A 7,984-nucleotide genomic window follows, 5' to 3' on the forward strand; every position below is an offset into this window, starting at 1 on the left:
CAATGATCTCCTATAACATTGTCAGTTTATTCCACCGTTTCTTTTTTTAGACATTCTGCTGTAGTACAACATTGTTTATTTAGATTTGGTACCATTAGGTGAGTTCTTAGAACTTTTATTCAGTTTGGGATGTTTGAGTAAAAACAAAATCGGTGACCTTGAAATAAAGCACATTTTCAAATGCTTACGTATCTGATTAGTAGAAAACATTCTAATTTAAGACGCACTCACGTCATATAAACCACGTCAAGTGAATCGTAACACCTGATCTAAAATAAAAAAATACTTTGAGGGTATAGCAACACATTGTACTATCTATCTTGTGAAGTACTTAGATTATAGTTTCAAAAATTCTATTATTTGATCTAGATGTTTATTTATTTAGTGTTCAATTAACCGTAATTTTTGTTTGTTTAATCCAAAGATGCAGATGTAACATATATTCGACATGACATATCAAACATATAAATTATTTTTAGACCATATAGTGGTACTAAAATTTTACACAGTTTACGTTATAAATTGAAGAGTAATAAAAACATCATAAATTTAATTGTTATTCACATTGTTATTCACTGAAATGAAACTCGAATATTTTCTTCAGAATCGTAACAAAGAAGACTCGATAATAGTCTTTAATTACACTTTTGTATTTATTTTTCAAATAACTATGCAAGTCCAACATATCAAAATATTACAAGTTTCTAAGAATATATTTTCATTAAATAAACATTAAATAGAACTTTTTATTGTTTTTATTATAAACACATATTTTAAATTACGAAAAATTTTGGAAAAGAATATACTTATGTTTAAGTAGTGAACAAAGTTTAATAAATAATAATGTTATGGGAAATTAACCAACTTGATAAACACAAAATGCTAATAATACTGTTAATAATTTTTATATTGCCCGGATAACTAGACAGGTACTGCAATTAAAAGTTATTAGGCTTGAAACGGTTTAGGTTAGATTAAGTGGTAATTACGAACCACCGAAAATTGGAACCGTATATGTGTATGTAACAAACAGGCAAGTCAATATGGCACATATAATTATCTATGTACGTACTTTATTACATTACATGGAAGTACGAGTATTCGTAGCCCGTTCACATATACTTAATTTTCAAATAGCCTCACTAAATGTTATATGCATCATTGTTCGATTTTCTCCTACAACTTAATGAAGACATTCATTTTATATTTTTTTACAATTTATCTTTGAAAATGTAACAGATTTATAACTATGTACTTGAATATATAGGGATAACTAATCCTGAACATTCCCAACTTTTTTCAATGATAATTTCGTTATGGTTTAAGTAAATATTTAACTTTATATCATAAATGAATTGAAAACATGCAATACTTTTTTAAATGTATATGTAAATTATAGCAATCTATAAATAAAATAGCAGAACAAGATATTCATCATCATCAAATCGAATAGCTTAATGTTTTTACAAACTAGATTTTTTCCACATTTTTAGCTTTACACAATTTTGAATTATTAGTAGATACAGTACAAAATTATTTGTTTTTCTAATAACTAAGATGTTTTTATATTTCCTTTCGTTTATGAGATCCCAGTTGGATCACCTCCCTATATAGAAAACTGCCCAAATCTGGGCAAGATATTTTAGTTGCATTAGGTCATAGTAGTACAATTTCTTAGAACAACTATAAAAACTTTGATTTTTTGAGCTCTAACTTTGTATTTGGATTTGTCAGTATCCAACTTAGGCGTTTTCTTTCTTGTCATATGCGTGCAAGTGCGAAAAAGGTGTTATTATTTTCACGTTTTACTTATTTTAGTGTCACTCTGTTAAGGATTAGGGTAATCGTAATCGAGCGAATTTAACTGATCAAGAACGTGGTATAAAAAACAAGCAATCTGGTCCATGCAATGGCTTAGCTGAAAAAATTTTTTCCAAGACTGTGGACTATTTCTTAGAATTGCATGATAATCGTATCTCCTAAAAAATTTCGACCTAAAGATGTAAAAACTACAATCTTAGAACTTCAAAATGCTTTTTTTAATTCCCGATACGACCATTTTTCACCTAAATACAGTCTGTCAAAAATCACAGAAAAATTTCGGAAATTCTTTTGACCCTTTAATTTTTTGCATAAGTTTATATTAAATAATTTCTCTAAAATGAGACGCCCATGGAATCGCATTCCCCGCACGCCTTACCCACTCACTTTAAGGTTTTTATGGAAAACAGGATTCCATTACAAAATTTCTTAAAAATAAACTATGACGTAGTTGTCGTTAAAAAAATATGCGAATATACAAAAATACCTCCTAAATGGGCGTGTACCTATGTACCTTAAAGGGTGGTTATATTTACGATTGTCGGTTCTTGTTAAATTCTCATCAGACCCTTATCTATAACGGGCGTCAAATTTGGTGTCGCAGGAGTTTTCTGTGATTCATAATTTCCTCCGCGTAGGAATTTATTGACTAAATATATCGATAGCCCTTATCGCGCCACAGACTCGGAAGTAACATATTTCTTCATGTCAGAAAATTACATTACTGCGTTTCATTGGAAGGATACTCGACGATATAATGTAGCGATGACTTTCGATATCTTAACAAATTTTCCGTTAAATTTTATTTACATTGGATTCTATGAGTATAAAGTGCTTACAGAAATAGATTGATATAAACAACTGAAATGGTTTAGTGTATATTATTTCGACTTGAACTTTGGAGAATGGTATTTAGTTTTTAAATTTAAATCGTTCCCAAGTCGCATAAATCACAACTCCTCTATACAAGGTGATGTTTTTTTTTCTGAAATGAGTTAAATAACAATAATAAAAAATAAGTAATTATTCAAAGACAGGCGGGATCTTAGTCCGCAGAGTAGTTATTCCACACATTATTATTCATAGATTGTCTGTGAGCTTGCTTTTTAGCAGGAGGAGGTGCTATGTTGACATATTCGTTACTTTTTATAGATCCTCTTTTTCAATTTAAAATACTGTTTTGCATTCACTCAGCTTCAGCTATTCTTCAAGGGTCTTAAATATGGTAATCAGAAGAAGAAAGGCTCTAGCTCTAAAGAAAAACTGTTTGGTTATTCCTACAGGCATTAATAAAATGCTCCTTTAACTTCGTCTTCATTCCTTATTGTTTTGTCCTTCCAAAGACATCAGAAGACATAATGTCCAAGTAGTAGTATCAATGTATAAGTTTTCATGAAGGAAAATGATGTTTTTAGTTGAAGTATTGTGTTGTTGACTCAGTGCATCCACCACATGGTTTGATCATTCGCCTGATACTGTTCCAGATCCACAGAATCGCAGAAAGGTTTGCATGGGACCTTTCTACTGCTGCCATGATAGACCATTTGTCAAGTGGTGTCAGAATTATATCTAAAGCTCCTTTTTTCTGTTCAAATAGTCCTTCAGGGTGTTATTAACTTCGTGTTACGTTTTGCATGTCTTCATCTGGACATTCAGATCTCTAACGTTTGTAAGTCTTTATCTTAGCTTCGATCTGACGACTAATTAGACTCGTGAAAATGTTCAACCGTATTTTCTTATAAGCAAATAGTCATTGTGTGATCTTTATACAGTCAGCGTTATGTTATCAGTCTTTTTATTCTCATTCGGTCACAAAATATATTATTAAATGGTATGATAATACAAATTAGTTAATATAGATTAAGAAAGTTGTGAATGATCGACCAGGTTCCTCCTTCCTCAGATTTATCACAATACGAGTATCTGCAGGAACAGCTACCCTCTACCAAGACCGTCGACCTAGAGGCGATTGTAATATCCACTCCTTCCGACTCCAGCCAGTCTAGAGAGTAAAAAGTGCGATTCTGGCTAATTATAAAATAAACACACTGGAATTGTGAGAGATAGGGATCATTTGTGCATCGCGTTCTAAAATTAGAAATTGTCAAGATGTGGGGCCGCGGATCGCAGGACAGAATTCATTTCAGTCGGGTTTACGGGATGTACCTCATCTCGACATACACAGCGACCTAGTTTTGTGCCGCTGACGTCACTGGATGCGGGTGGAAGGAGGCAAATCGTTGATCGGCCAACAACACCTTTGACGTCATTATTCGACACGTTATTATCAACTTGACAATAGAACGCAGCCTCACCCGCGAAATTTTGTTGTTTGATGGAGTCGCAAAAAATTCTTGTTCAGTTTTATTGCAGGATTTGCTGCAATGGTACGAAAAGCCAAGGAGATGCCATCTGACGATCTGTCATTAGTTACGACAGATCATCAGACTTCCTGTTAGTCACAAAAGTTTACCGTGGGGCAATTTATGTGGATTTAATGAAAATAAAATAAATATAAACAGTGATATCGTTTGATATTTTGAATATAATTGGAGCTAAAATTAAGGAAAAAACTTTTAGCTAAGAATTCTTTACCTTCCTCTTTGGTTGTAAGGGATAGAAGTAATTACCACTACAAGTAATCTCTTGCGATAACTTTGAGCGATTTTTTTACAAATTTGAATCATTCACTCAATAATCATAACTACACTAACGCCAAAATGATCGATATGCATTCCATTTATGATTTTACCAATGGTGACTCTGGAGAAGTATCTCGAGTTCTCGAATTTACGCTGAAATATATCAACAACGTATTACTATCGTCAAACCTTGTTTGCATGCTTACTTGAAGGACTACCTACAACCGAAATTTTCAAAATGAACTTATGAATGTGGTCTCTATTGCAAAATTAAAATATTGATTTTGGTGGAAGCAATACTAAATCTGGCAGATGAAAAATCGTATACCAACACTAGAAAAATTGCTTTTTATCTCCTTCACATAGAAGTTCAGACTTTTCGACCTCGAGACTTTCTACAACGTCTTAAATTTTCTCATTAGGTTCCTTGAACATTGAGTAAAATCTTGAGTGTCTAGAACAAAAAGCCAAGAGAATGGATTCTTAGTAATCATAATAACCACATATAAACAAAACAAAAACCGCATAACTTAGCCGGTTCATCATCAACAATTCTTTGAATGTGTTAATTGAAATACTTGGAGAAGCCAATTAATTCGTTCACGTTTCTGATACTTGAATTGAATGGGGATACATCTACTCCTTTTCTCAAGAAGTGCTTAAGTATACTAGATGTCAGAGTTTAGACCTCCACAAACACTGAATTAAACTATGTAGATTTTAGTATATAGAGTCATTTAAAAACTTTATTGCAAAGACATTTGTGCAATTCAACAATTGGAAAACCACAGTATTGATTCATGTGCTGTAGTTTAAAATTGTATAGGAACATTGACTTTGTTTTGTGATTCCGTTCAGGCTTCTTTGAATTTATTTTCTTTCATTTTAATGTATTTTTATTCTAAGCAAAACTCTCCCACGAAGCAAAGCCCTGTGAACACTTTGATCTACTTTATTTTTTGCTCATAAATTATTACAGGTACGAAACAATATAGAAGAGAGTAAATTTGCCTCGAATCAAACTGTTCAAGATATTTTTTCCTTACGGGAATGTGACAGGTTGACAATAAAGTCTGTATAAAAAATAAAAGATGAACTGGCTACTCTCAACAAAATGTATGACTAAAAACAAATTTCTTTTGGACTGGATCAAAGGTGCTACCATCGTACATTATTAAACCAATTAGGTGATATGTTTTCAAACCATAATTACAAAATAAATCATAAAAGCATAAACAACTGACTATTATGGCCATTATGTTTTACTAAATATCAAAATAAATGTTATTGTTAAAGTGTAAGTAAATATTTTTAAATGAAATAAATTTGAACACAGAAATTATACATACACACAGAAATTTTTGTATTGCGCATTAGAAAGCAATTGTACACGCTATATTATATTAAGAAAATTTATAGGAACATTTTATTTAACTTGGTTCGTTTGCAATTCGCTAATGCACCCGAGATTGTTTTATCTTTATGTAAAGTGCATAAAGCTGACTGGTGCTTGCGCAACAGCAGCACAAAATATGTTTTCCTAGAAATTCTATTATTCGCATTTACAAACATACGCTCTCATAATTTTATTTAAAATCTGTATTCCTATTTATTAAAGATACATATTAGGGTTTATTTCGCATATAAGCATTTTTTTTAATTCCAACCAAAAACAGCAAAAATTACAATCACAGTATAAATACTATGATTTAACTGTAAAACCCAATCCACGAATTTATTTTAGCGGTTTCGAATTATCGAATTTTGAAGGATAAAGCGAGTTTTTAATATAACTCTTTTTTATAGAAACTAATTTAAATAAAAAATTTATTGCCTAAAAACATCTATTTATGTTAAAAGTCTGGTTCTGCATGTAGATATTACAATTCAGATGCAAAGCATGTAAGGAGATTTCCGCTTGGTTATTGATTTTTGCTAGGATTATCTTGCACTGCATCTTAAATACAAATTTGATAATATTGGTAGCTCATGCTTGTGCATTTATGAACACTTATTGTCTTTTTAAGGAAAAAACTCGCATCTAGTACACTTAGCTCAGATTATTGATACGGCATGTATTAGAAATTCACACGGGATTCTAAAATTACCTCGCTGACAGAGATTTTTCTCCACATAATAGGATAGGCTGTATTTCCATTAATGATTTTTTGTTCGATTTTCTCCTTCGTTAAACTAATTATCTATCGGTATCACTGAGTATTTGGCATTCTACTCCTGAACAATATTATTTAAAAAAGTTCTTATGCTTACAAAGCATTAGGTTAGTTGTAATATATTTCCGTGAATTCCTAAAACGTAAAGAGATTTTTATATTTCGAAGGATAGTTGTGAAATTTATAACAATGAAGGTATAAAACAATTGATCATTTATGTAATATCTTAAAATAAAAATAATTTTGAAATTTACATATCTTGTTCGTGAAAATTATGATATCACCCTTCATAATCTACCTTGCTGCATGTTTTTGTTCCTGTATCATGAAAAATATAGTTATTGATGATCATTTTGACAAACAATAAAAAAAAATCAACTGTATTTGAAGATGTGGAAGTATATCTTCTTCGATTATAAAATCAAATCCATCCTGTTAAAGCTATAATTCTGGAATCGATAGAGTGCGTGTTAAATTTCATTAAAATTGTTGAGGCAGGAAATATCAAACAATAGCAAACTGAAACAAAAGTTTGTCTTTTATTGGCGATAAGTCAAAACATTTCAGGATTACAGACATTAAGTGTTTGTATCAGAGCATGTTAAATAAGTATTAGAATTTTTTCTACAATAAGCATATAAACACGTGTATCAGATATGGATGTAAAAATTGGTGAAGATTAAGACATTACACATCAAATTATTTCAGGTTTCAATTCCACGTTTTCTAATGTAGTCTTGTTCCCAAATTACTTTTGTATTTACAAATTGTTGCCATACTGCTTTCTTAACAGCCAGACTTCTACTACCATCCGTATTCATCACCGAGTACATTCACAAAAATCAACGTACATTCAAGCAGCGTATATAGCAAGAGAAGTAGCACAATAGGTGTGAATAGTTTTTTTGTAAACCTGCAACTGTTTTAAGTAGCGAACGCACTACTTTCGGTGTCTGTGTGAACCCTACCTTTGCAACCACAATAAAAGAACTGCCCAACGGAAGTAGCTAACTATAGTAGAATCATATTCGATGCAAAGTAATAAATCATTGCCTGACAAGGGAACCAATGCAGTACGCTTTTAAGGGTTTTAGAAATTGAATAATTTCTTTATACATTATGAAGGGACGAAGGGATCAGTTCACGTCTGGCACCCTTGTTCCTACAAAAATTCCTTTATTCTCATAATCTATTTATTTTAAATGTAATTTATTATAAATCCAATTTGTTTTATAAATTCCACATATGTACTACATTTTACCTCTGTACGCGCCACTGTTGTTTACTTGTTTTCTGGAGGCGCTCTCTAATTGACGAACAAGCTCGCCAGGTTAGCATTTGACGTAT

Source organism: Anoplophora glabripennis, unplaced genomic scaffold, assembly GCF_000390285.2.
Source record: "Anoplophora glabripennis isolate ALB-LARVAE unplaced genomic scaffold, Agla_2.0 scaffold78, whole genome shotgun sequence".
Taxonomy (NCBI): domain Eukaryota; kingdom Metazoa; phylum Arthropoda; class Insecta; order Coleoptera; family Cerambycidae; genus Anoplophora; species Anoplophora glabripennis.